Below are 12301 nucleotides of genomic sequence, written 5' to 3'. Positions count from 1 at the left end.
TAGCACTGTAACAATTGACCCATCATCTTTTTATGGAGAAAAGTGTGAAGAATGAAGGGAAGGGATATTTTGAGGAAGGAAATAAAAGACCTGGTTACTTTTTTTGATATGGTGATCTCTATGGAAATAGTCCAATAGCAATTATGAGTCCATGGAGGCCACCTATAAAAGCAAAGCTGCTGCTTTCAACTGTGTGGTTTGATTTTAAACATGTGAGCAGTTAGTCCAATGGGATATGAAACTTGTACTAGTTTTTCATTAAACTTTGCTATGAATATGTAGTGAAGATTTTGAAATGTGAAAAAGGGCAGCCTAAATCCTGTTGCTGTTTGTCGTGGTTTAAGCCCAGCCGGTAACTCAGAACCACTCAGCCGCTTGCTTGCTTCCTGCTTTTATTTCCCCCCTCACTCCCTGAGGGATGGGGAGGAGAATCAAAAGAGTGTAAACCCCACGGGTTGAGATAAAAACAGTCCGGTAACTAAAATATAATACAAAACTACTACCACCACCAATAGTAATAATGATAAGGGAAATAACAAGGGGAGAGGATACAATTGCTCACCACCCACTGACCGATACCCAGCCCGGCCCAAGCAGCGATTTAGGCCTTCCTGGTAACTTCCCCCAGTTTATATACTCGGCATGACGTGCTGTGGTATGGAATACTCTTTTGGCCAGTTTGGGTCAGGTGTCCTGTCTCTGCTTCCTCCCAGCTTCCCGTGCCACTCCTCACTGGCAGAGCATGAGACTGAAAAAAGTCCTTGATCAGGGTAAAACATCAGTGTGTTGTCAGCGGTGTTCTCAGACTAAAGTCGACAGCACAGCACTACACCAGCTACTAAGAAGGAGAAAAATGACTGCTACAGCTGAACCCAGGACACTCTTCATTTTTTTTATTTATTTATTTTCCCCCGGTCACACACTCAACTTCACTCTAGCAGCTTGTTTTCTATTCTCTGAAAGCCTGCAGATCTCAAGTAGTTACGTCTTCTTTCCAGTACATCTTCTGTGTAAGATGAAGTGGAAGGGCTAGGGCTGCACAGTTTGAAATTCTATTCTCCAAGTTGGATAGTCAGTGCATAGAGGCAACTTCAGACACCTCTTTTTTTTTTTTTCTTTCATTTTATTTCATTATAGACCAGTAAAACTGTGAATCAGAAATCAGGAGGGAAGAAAGCATCAGGTACAATACATTAATTTTCTCTTTTCAGTTCTGAGGAAGAGAATGTGAAGCTTCCCTTACTCCTCTTGCAGGTAACTTCTTGGGAAATTTGGATAATTATTTTCAAGTCTGGATTTGTATATTTTCCCAAAAAAGAGACATGACAGAGCTATAGACAAATACCAATAGCTATGGTATTTGGCCAATAAGAGCAGTGGTTCGGTAGCTACCAGCAGAATTTCATTTTGAAAAAGCTGTCACTAATAATTTGGGAAGCTATTAACATTTTAAAAAATTAAAACTGTATTGTAAGAGATAGTATGTTTTAGGTCAACGGCCAACTCAAATCAGTTACACATGTGGCTTAGATGTCTTTAAGGAGACGCAGGTAATGAAATGTGTACAGTAGCAAGATAATGCCAGACTATGGTAAAGCCTTCATGGTTTATCATTCGATTGCTAATGTTTAATGTTTATGTTCAATTTCTTTTATTGTCGCATTCAGCTAGAGAAAATAAAAGGTAAAATAAAGAAATTATTTTTTTTTTTTAGAATAGAATCCTAAGTTGAATACTTAACAATGAATTTTTAAATTTGTTCTTCGTTTCAAGAACTGGTTGCAGTTTTGGATGTAGAAGTATACACCCAACTAGTAAGGCTGGTGCTGTTAAAACTTCTTTCCCCAAGACCTGCATACACTGAGTGCTTATAATTAAATCAGTCTTCAGGCTGTTATGTTAAAATTTATGTTTCCTACCTATTCCAGTTTTGGGTTTGCTCCCAGATGATAGGACTGCTGTATTTTTGTTGAGGATTTTCCAGGGAGGAATGGAAGTAGCTGCCCTCCACAGATGGCTGCCTCATTGGCAGGGAATTCATCTGGTCTCAGCACTTAGAGCATTTAGGACTTACTGTGGACATACAAGCTCTGCATTCAGTGCACACACAGTATGTCTGATCTGGCCCAGACTCATCGGAATTATGACATGAAGCTTTACAGCTGATCTGTACAGATACTTAGCATTTGAAGCTTCTAGAAATTTTACTGCACGTTTACATACATGGCACAAAACTAGCTTGCTCAGCATCCCTGGCAGTTGGCAATGCAGTATTCAAGTCTGCATCCACATTACTAGGTATTTTAAAGTTATGTGAAAATGTTAAGTCATCAAACTTCATCAGACAACATTACTGGATACAAAAAGTCTGCTAACATCTAATATTTCATAACCCTACCTGTTAATAAATTAAAGTCGAGCTTATTTTTTTGTAAGTGCAGTTGCTTTTGCTTCAGTGTCTTTTTTCAGTTTGTATCTTATTTTCTGATGTTAGCTAAAAAAAGCAACATTCTGCAGTTAGGATCATGAAGCATATATCTGCTGGAGGTAGGATGTCTCCTCTCAGATATAAAGCTGTAATATATGATATTTTATATTCCATTATAATCATTAATGTGTGTTTTTGCCATCTCAGAGAAATATGCTATAATATAATCTCTGCTTTTGAATACAGCACATACATTTCATTCTCCAAAAACAATGCAGCTTTTTTAATGCCGTTTTGATTTCTCCAAATAATGGTCCATCTGTAGAAATTATAGGTATAAAAAGCATTAATTCATGCAGCATCATAATTTCTACTGATATTTATGGGGGTTTTTTTCTGCTACTTATTTTATTTTGGGATTTTGTTTTTGTTTTTTCCCTTTTTTTTCCCCCTTATAAATAGTATAAATAAAGCTGGTACCTTAGCTTGAAAATGGTATTTGGGTTTAATGAGGAGAACAGTGTTCCTTTTAAAATAATCTGGTATTTATTAGTATAGTGGTTGATAAACTAATACACATTGAAATGTCAATGTATTCAAGGTTTGTTTTTTATAATTGCTGTATAGGTGTCAACATGTTGGATTGCACTGCAGATTTGAAAACACAAAACAGTATTTCATATCCACTGTGCTCAAGATTAAAACAAAGGGAAGGGGATGTAAATTACATACACATCCATACTCACATATAGGTATCTCTAACCAGTGGACTGATTTTCAGGTAATTCAGTAAGATGGCCATTTTTTAATGTTAAAACTATGTCTTGTTGTCCAGATGATAGTGATTGCTGTTGTCAGTGTTATTTTAAAACCGATTATATACATCATTTTGTGATAATTTGGCTTTCTGAACATGCACATATATGAGCTGTTGCTCCTAGATCCCTTTTTACAGAATTCTGCACTGATGGCAGTGGAGGTACACTGATAAATTACTTTTGCACTAAGAGCAATAAATCATGCAAAAAATGGTACTTTGTATTTAACAAATATTTTCTCTGGGAGTATACAAAGAGGACAAAACACAGTTACAACACACAGGAACACCTTCCATTGCTGCATCATACTTAATAGTAGATCAAGTTGCCAAATTTTCAGCTGCATAGGTGGAGAAAGACAGCTCTTTCAACATATGCCCTCACTTCCCATCCCTGCTTAGAACAACACTTAGGAATGGGCTCATCTTGAATCAGTGGGGCTTAAGCAAAGTTCGTCATACAAAGTAAGACAAACTAAAAAAGAAAGAAAAGGGCTACCCCATCCATCCTCTGACCTCTCGTGTTGTTTGGTTGGGGGTTTTTTAAAGTTGGAATCTTTGTCTTATGGTTTGTATTTCTGTCTGGCAGAGTACTTTTTATTACATTGCACCTGACTGCTCCATAAATACAAATGAGTAGTTCCATGGTGGTAGGCAGGCACAGCTCATTAAGAGCAGTACCATGTTGGAAGCTCACTGAAACTCCAGATTTTTGAGTGCACTGACAGGATATATCAGAATTAAACATATTTCTGTGGGAATCCTGAGGTCACACAGGCAATAAATAGCATGCAGGAGGAATTTTGCATGAAAGTTTTAAATCTGAAATAAATTCTGAATATTGCTCATATGTTCAACCTTCACAACAGATGAAATAGTAAGGTTTTTTGGCTAGAAGGTGGGCTTACATTTAATATTCTGTATATGATAAAAATGAAGATTGTTTGCCAACTTCCTTGGTTCTGAAAGGTAGAGGTATTTTGCAAAAGTAACATATAGCCACAACTTTCACAGTAGCACCCCTAATTTTCTAATATTTTTAACTTTCTGAAGATTCTTTGGTATATTAGAAACTCTTTCACAATAGGTCATCACCTGCCTCGGATTTCGCAAACGAAAACATGGGTATGATGAAGACTGAATATTTACTATTTAGGGAAAAACTTGTAACTGAACAGCAAAACCAGGAAAAAAAGTAATCAGAAATAAGCTTAACCTGAAAATATGATGGGCAGGTAAGACTGTCACAGTCTTTTATTTCCTCAGAATGTCATTTGGCAAGTGTGAAATTAAGCTACCCCGGTCCTTAGGCAACTGTAAAACAACCCACAACACCACAAAACAGCAACAACCCCCTCAAAAAACAAATGCAGGAACAGCTAGAAGTATCTCTTCCAGCCCATTTGCATTAGGTGTCTCTCAAAAAGGTGTTATCTAAATATTATGAACTTTATACAGAAATGATTCTTTGATGTGTGCTACAAAAAAAAATATCAGAGATGATGATTTGTTTGCAATTTGAATTATTATCTGTTCAGGGGCATTATTCCTACTCCGCCAGAATCCAATTTGTACTGGAGACTGCAGACTTCTGCATCTGTTAACAGTTGTGGACTAATTACAGGCAGAAAAGCTTTTCATTGTCCTTTAATCATCATCTTTTAGTTTCAGTTCTATGGTAGGATTAAATCGTAAACAGCTCTTTGCAGACAGTAGCAGGGCTGTTGTGTGTGAAAGGAGAGATTTATTCTGGAGTGGTTTTGGTATTAGATGTAAGGAAGATCATTAAAGTGATGGGAGACCAGAGAAGTGTATTTTTCACTTGTCTAACCAGCATGAAGGAAGAGATCTTGTTCTTCCTGGGTTGGGACAAAAGTGTTTCCCTAAACTGTGTTTTCTTCTTTGATATATTAAGAGTGCACTTCCTTATAAGCTCATATTTTTTCAATGGAAAGCGACCCATGACAGTAAAGTTGGGGGCCCAACAGAAAAGAAAGGGATGAAAGGCACAAACAGTTGGGAGAACTGGTAATGAGTGTGTGTTTCTTAATAAAAGTAATATTCGGCATACAGGTTCATACAAACTAGTGTTTTACAAACCAGTGCATATATTTAGTGAAATAACTCACTCGTGTAATTTAACAGAAAAGTTTACATCTACAGAACTTACTTTATTATAAGCTTTTTAGGGTATATATCCAGGTTATTTCTTTGAGTTTAAAACAGGGATGTCATTGCAAGTAGCTAAATAATCTCAACTGGGGGGAAAAAAATACTTTTCCCTGCCTTAAGTGTGGAAAATAAGTACTGCGAAACAAAGGGTTGTTTATTACCGAAAGCCAGTGTTGTGATCTGTTTTGTACTTATTTTAATACTTGAAACTCATTTCAGGTTTTTAGATTAAACAAACAAACAAACAGAGACAAAAACCCCACAACCAAACACTGAAATTTTAGTTTTCCCTGGTGCCAACTGGATTTGGATGTTTCTCAATGACTGTTTCTATAGCAACAACAAACATGAAGATAATTTAAAAACATTTTTGAACATGTCACATTTGTAGTTATCTAACTTCAGAAGGTAGTATCAAATACCTGCTTACTTTTCAGCTGAGCCACTCCATAGAAAGGGTGGAAAGAAATAGTTTGCAGCACCTGTGCTTCCACTGGTACTGCATGTGTTCAAGCACGTCTCAGGGGCTCTTTTTGTTCTTGGTGAAAAAAAGCCCACTGGGTGGAGGCATGGAGCTGAATTTCATGAGGAGACAGCCGTTCATAGATGAATAAATGTAAAAAGAGGAAGGGACATTAAGATCAAAACTAGGTAGACTTGCTTAACAAAGTCTGTAAGAGTTGATCATTATTGGAAGTTTGCTCGCCTTCCTTAAAACCTACTGATTATAATTTGAAATTATTTCTGGAATTCGAGAATCTGTGGAAAACTTTTGTGAACTGCTCAGATGTATCTCTAATTTCTCATTTTATGCTCTCCAGTTACACTTTTGGCCATATCCTGCTCTAGCTGTGCCAGTTACATGAACAATACTGTTCATTATGTATGTTACATATGTATTTATGCTTCCTAATCTGCATTATAGAGTCTATTTCAGTAATTTTGTGGCTCTTCTGCGAGCAAAGTGACAGTTTATCAACATTTTTCTCTTATTAGGGGTACCAAAGCTGAGCAAAGCTAACTGTTCCACAAGCCACTGTAGGCTGCACAACATCTTGTTTTCTGTTACCTTATATACTTATCCCATGCTAAATAAGAGACTTATCCACAACCCCTCAACTTCTCATCTGAACTTAATTAGCCCAGCTAATAGCATCACCAAACAACCCTACCTGTAAAAGAAACTGAGAGCAGTAGCAGGAGCTAACCACACCTGCTGCCTCCCCCTACAGCTTTCTCCCATGTGTGCTGCCAGTTGTGGCTGCAAATTCTGGTGGTCCCAGTGTCACAGCTCAAATGCTTTTGGACAGGTGAGCCTCTGCTCTTGAGGACCAACCTGAAATGATAAAGAGGGTGTGCCTGCATCCCCTTGCGCTGGTTCAACTGGAAGAGTTGCTTCAACAGGGCTGGCGACCTCACAGACAGAACTGGAGGTGGTAGGCCATTTATATGTATATGGATTTTTAACGGAGTGCTGTGAGGTGCTGGGATTTGCTAATCTCTGCCTAATCTCCTTTCCTGAGCCTTGGACAAATTTTCAGACCTCTGCCTCTCAGCTCTAATGGTAGCGACATCTGCCATTGGCTGTTCCTCTGTTGGTGTATCTCAAAGCAACTTTGTATAAGCTCTTCTTTGTGGAACTGTATGGGAAGAAAAACTAAAGTCAAGTCCTGGTGGAGGCTTGACAGGTAGCCTTATAGTCAACTACAGTTAATGGAGGGACAAGTGGCACAAGATCAGACTTTGCAATTTTGTCTCTAGATGCCTATTCTGTGTTCCTTCTTCCTGGAAAATGGTTGGAGAAAGTTTGCAGAGGAATTCCAGTTAGTAAGTGCAGTCTTGGCAATTCTTGACCCATTGTTGAGACAGGTCGGTGCCCCAAGGTTAACCCAAGTGACTGGTGTGCTGCTGCAGTATTGTTATGGCTGTTCCTTGGGCTGGTTCACTCAGACATCTTCAGCCGGGCACAAAGACAGTCAGCAGTCAGGGTAAATGCACCTTTAAAGTATCAAAGCAAAAATGTATTAGTTTACATTTAAGAGACAGCTAAGAGTTAATGAGCTATTAGCCTAAGCATCAGTGTGCCCACCACCTCTGGCATGATGGATCTTTGCCGAGAGGCTGGCATCAGTTAGGAAAGGGAAGGGTTGGATGCCACCACATAAGCTCCAGGCTTCAAGTTGCTGTCTGCCACCACCTGTATCCACCCTGATGACACTGGCAATTTAACCCAGTGCTTCACAGCTAGATCTCAACCAATCAGACCAGACCGATGATCCTCACTACTTCCCCCTCCCCCCCCCCCATTAGGACTTTAAACCTTCCCATGCTGCCATTTTCTCTCTTGTATCTTTGAGCTACTAATGATGCTGTCTCAATAATCCTACCCCTGGGTGAGACTTTTGTCTTTTCTGTCTCTTTACACACCTTCTCACAGCACTTTCATGGCAGTCTGATTGGTATCTGCCGTTTTTGGTGTCCAGGTCACTATAGAGGTGTTAGACATGACAGGTCCCAGGACAGACCCTTGTGGTACTCCACTTGTCACCAGCTCCAGGTAGCATCCCACAACTCACTGAGTGCAGTCATCTAGCAGCTTTTTACCTATCTAGTAACCTGCTTAGTAATCATTTTTCAAACAGTAAATATGCAATGCTTATCTCATTTGGCTTTTTTCCCCAGGTAGTGGGGAAAAAATATTTATTAAAATTAGGTTTGTTTATGATTTTTTTAATCAGTTTGTTCCTGAAATAGCATTGATAGGATTCCTTTTGTCCTAAATAGTCCTTAAATTAGTTTTATTTTCCTTACTGCCAGCTATAGAGCTTCCTTTTTATCCTTTCATTTCCTCTATTGATTTTCTACAATTTCTTATTGCTATTCATTTCATTATCCATCTCTTTTTCTGCTCTCTTGAACATAAAAAGGATTTTTTTATTTATCTGTAAAACTCTGTGATGTATATATGTAATAAAAGTGAAAATGTAGAAGTACTAATTTATGTGCATAGATTCAGCTCATTCAGTATTACTGGAAAAAATGGGCATAGAAAAAGAGGCAGTGATACTCCTCATAAAGATAGTAATAGCTGTTATACTTGTGACATCTAACAATCCTGAAGTACAAGAATATTTTAAAGAGTAGTTTTTACTGTTTTCTAAAATCCGCTATGTTACCCTGGAGAGCTCCAAATGTAGAGTATCTAGCTGGAAAAAAAGAGGCCTTTCCACTGAAAATTTTAGAACCAATGTTGTTTGCTGTACCAAGATTATTCTAAAAATCTTATATAATTATTTTGGAAATCATTTCGTTCAGTGCCGTAATATCAGGTCTTATCCTTCATCCTGACAGATGATGAGTTACATCACAGAATTACAAATTTCTGTAGCTTAGTTCCAGTGATCACGACTTGACTATATTTGTGATGTGCAAAATTCATGCTGAGCAAGCGGTAAGCTTCTAATACTTCAAAAGATACAGTACTACCCTGGCATACACTTCTGTCCTGGTTTCAGCTGTAACAGTCATTTTTTATTGCTAGTAGCCAGTGCAGTGCTGTGTTTTGTATTTTGTCTGAGAGCAACGCTGATAACACACCGATGTTTTAGTTGTTGCTAAGTAATGCTTACTCTGATCAAGGAGTTTTCAGTCTCATGCTCTGCCGGTGAGGAGGGGCACGTGAAGCTGGGAGGAAGCAGAGACAGGACACCTGACCCAAACTGACCAAAGGGGTATTCCATAGCACAGCATGTCATGCCCAGTATATAAACTGGGAGGAGTTACCCAGAAGGCCCAGATCACTGCTCGGGTCAGGCTGGGTATCGGTTGGTGGGTGGTGAGCAATTGTATTGTGCATCACTTGTGTTTTCTGAGCTTTCATTTCTTCTCTTGTTGTTTTCTATTGTTATAATAATAATAATAATTATTATTGGTTTTGTTGATATTCTTTTTATTATCACTATATTTTACTTTATTTTAGTTATTAAACTGTTCTTATCTCAACCCGTGGGGTTTACATTCTTTTGATTCTCCTCCCCACCCTGCCCTGGGGAGAGGGGAAACGGGGTGTGTGAATTAAAGGCTGTGTGGTGCTGAGTTACTGGCTGGGTCTAAACCATGACACCCCGTTCAGGGACATCTCAATTCTAGCAAAATAATATAAGGTTATTACATTATAAGGTTGTAAAATAGCTAGATAGCTTGTTTCTGATTTCTGAAACTTTTATCTTGTAGATTTACAATGAACTAAACTTATACAGAAAATTACAAGAAAAAGTGCCCTTGTGCATTTATGCAGATTTTTTTTCCCTGACTATTCCTCTCCTGAGAAAAAATGTGTAGTATGCATAAACCGTGGCAACTTGCAGATTTGATTTTTCTTAGGAGCTTTAAGAGTAAATAGATGTTTTCCAAGTGAACTCATAACCAAGAACTTGTTTACATAATCTGATTGACAAACTCCTCAGTACAATTACTTACATATCATGGAAAAATTCCTGGGGAAAACCGTAATTGAAGGATTATTTTGTTTGCTGGAGCTCTAGCATTATTCTAACAACAACAGTGTATGTACAACAGGGAATATTTTATAACAACAAATGTTTTTTAAATGTCAGGTTTTGATTCAGATGGCTCTTGAATATACAATCCTTGTAGACCATTGAATTTGAATTCTAGGGATTGTGATTTCTTTGACTCCCACTTAGGTTAATTGTGCTTATTTGTGGTTAGAATCCGTAGGCTACAGCCGTACCTGAGGAAGTAAAGTAGCAATTCATGCAGCCCTGAAGTGAGGCACAGTGGGGAGGACCACCCGAACGTGGCAGTGTAGTGTCTGTCATGTGAAGCTTGAAGGGTCATCTCAGTTTGAACAGCGGAGAGGGTCGCCAAGTCTGCTCCTTTCTGTAAATTCCTCCCTGAAAGATAGTGCCTGCCTGCTGATATTAAGGGGCAAACATGATAGGTAGGAATGATGTTGGTTTGGCACCGCTCTCTCCTGTGTGGTGTAGATAGTCTTTTTGTCTTTGAACAGCATCCAGCAGAACCAGTCCATCAGTGGGCAGCAGGAGAGAGTGGGGCAAATAATAAGGGACTCTCCTGTTTTCTGTTATATCAGTTATTCATCACTGTTTATCAAATGCTTTATGAAACACAATTCAGCCTGCATGTTATGCACATCTTCATCCACTCATGGTACAACTGAAGCTGCTACTATATATTCATCTGATATTACACATATATTCTGATTGTTCTACCAAATGATTGGTAAGTAGTAGGTAGCAATTATTTTTTTTTTCCTTAGTGTACCTTCATGAAGTCAATATGGGTGATTTAGGGTTATCTGTTAGAATTATCTGTAGCATTACATGTTCTACAGTCTTCAACATCTCTGCAATTTTGACCTGCAGAGACCAAAAAGACAAGGTGTGTGTGTACATGTTTAAAATGCAAAGATGTTACATACTCAGCGTTGTTACATACTTTCCACTGTCTGATTTTACCCTGGATCTATCAAGTAAAGTAATTAATCTGCTTTAAGAATGATCAGTTCCAGGGGAGTATTGTGTTCTTTATGCGAAGGTATAAAATAATGTTTCAAAGCAGATGATATTAAGAAAATGCGATAAGAGTTGAAGCCATACCACTGAAGAACCTGCTCTCCTTTTCCCATCTATTTTGAAGTCTGTTGTTATTTTTGTTGCAGTACTTGATACTAACAATGTTCAGATACTTTTCCTTTTCCTCTAATACTATACTGGTTCTCTTGTTTCACTACCTGAAAACTGGAGGTAAGATTGTTTCATCTGGGCCTGTCATAGCCTGGAATTTTTCTGCCCGGAATCAGGAAAACTGATGTTCAAGTCTGAAGATACTGCTTTTCCACTCTGACCATCATGTGAAGAACTAGTTTGAACCTTTTTTTAGCCTGTCTCAGAGGAAAAGTAACTGTCAAACAAAGGCTATCCACTGGTGAACAGAAACCAATAATCTTACCTGATATTTCTGGTAGCTGGCCAATTTTCTTGAGTGAATAGAATGAAGTTAATGTTCTTTCCAAGCTCTTTCCAAGTCAATATCTTGGTTATGCTTCTTGATTTGGGGGTTTACTGGCTTCAAAGGTAAAAAAGAAGGAACACCAACTTTTTTTCCCCCCTACTTTTCCTATTAATATCCCTTTCCCACAGAGCTCCATGACATTATTTTCCTCAGAGAGCCTTAACCCAACACATCTTCTCCAGATTGATCAGCTTTCTTCTTGGTTCCTCTTCAAGTCAGCAAAGCCCGCTTTCTTGGCCTCTGCCTTTTTTCCAACGTGGAATAAAGTGAAATCTCCAAGTAATGAAGCAGACTTGTTTGAAGTTGATCCCTTTTGGAATTTTAGCTTTGCAATTTACTGGTGTAAACACAGTCCCTGGATTCAGTCTCCACTGCTGGATCTGCCAGCACTCCTCTTTGTAGTTACATGGATCAAGAGAGCAGTCGGGAGTGGCAGAACTCAATGCAAGATGAGGCCATTACTCATAATGGGTAGGTTTCAAACAAGGTTAAAATTCATAGCAGGCAGCAATGCCCTGTGGAGTTAACATTTCTTTTATTACATTACATGTTAACATAGTATAACAATCATGATATCCCCTGGAAAATAAAATAACAAAAAATAGTTCCATTGATTTTTAAACTCACTAGAACTATTCTAATGAGAAAACAGGATATTTTTAAAACTTATTTGCTAAAAGAAAATTAGATTTCTGTCATAAAGACATAGTAGCAGTAGTAAAATTATCCAGATACTTTAATATTTAAAAAAAAGGCATATGCTTAAGTGTGATGATTAGTCATAATTGAGTCAGCTTATTAACTTCATTTTATTTAATTGATTCTTG

Source organism: Strigops habroptila, chromosome 3, assembly GCF_004027225.2.
Source record: "Strigops habroptila isolate Jane chromosome 3, bStrHab1.2.pri, whole genome shotgun sequence".
Classification (NCBI taxonomy): Eukaryota; Metazoa; Chordata; class Aves; order Psittaciformes; family Psittacidae; genus Strigops; species Strigops habroptila.
The sequence above is the reverse complement of the archived record's forward strand: the minus strand, read 5'-3'. Positions refer to the sequence as shown.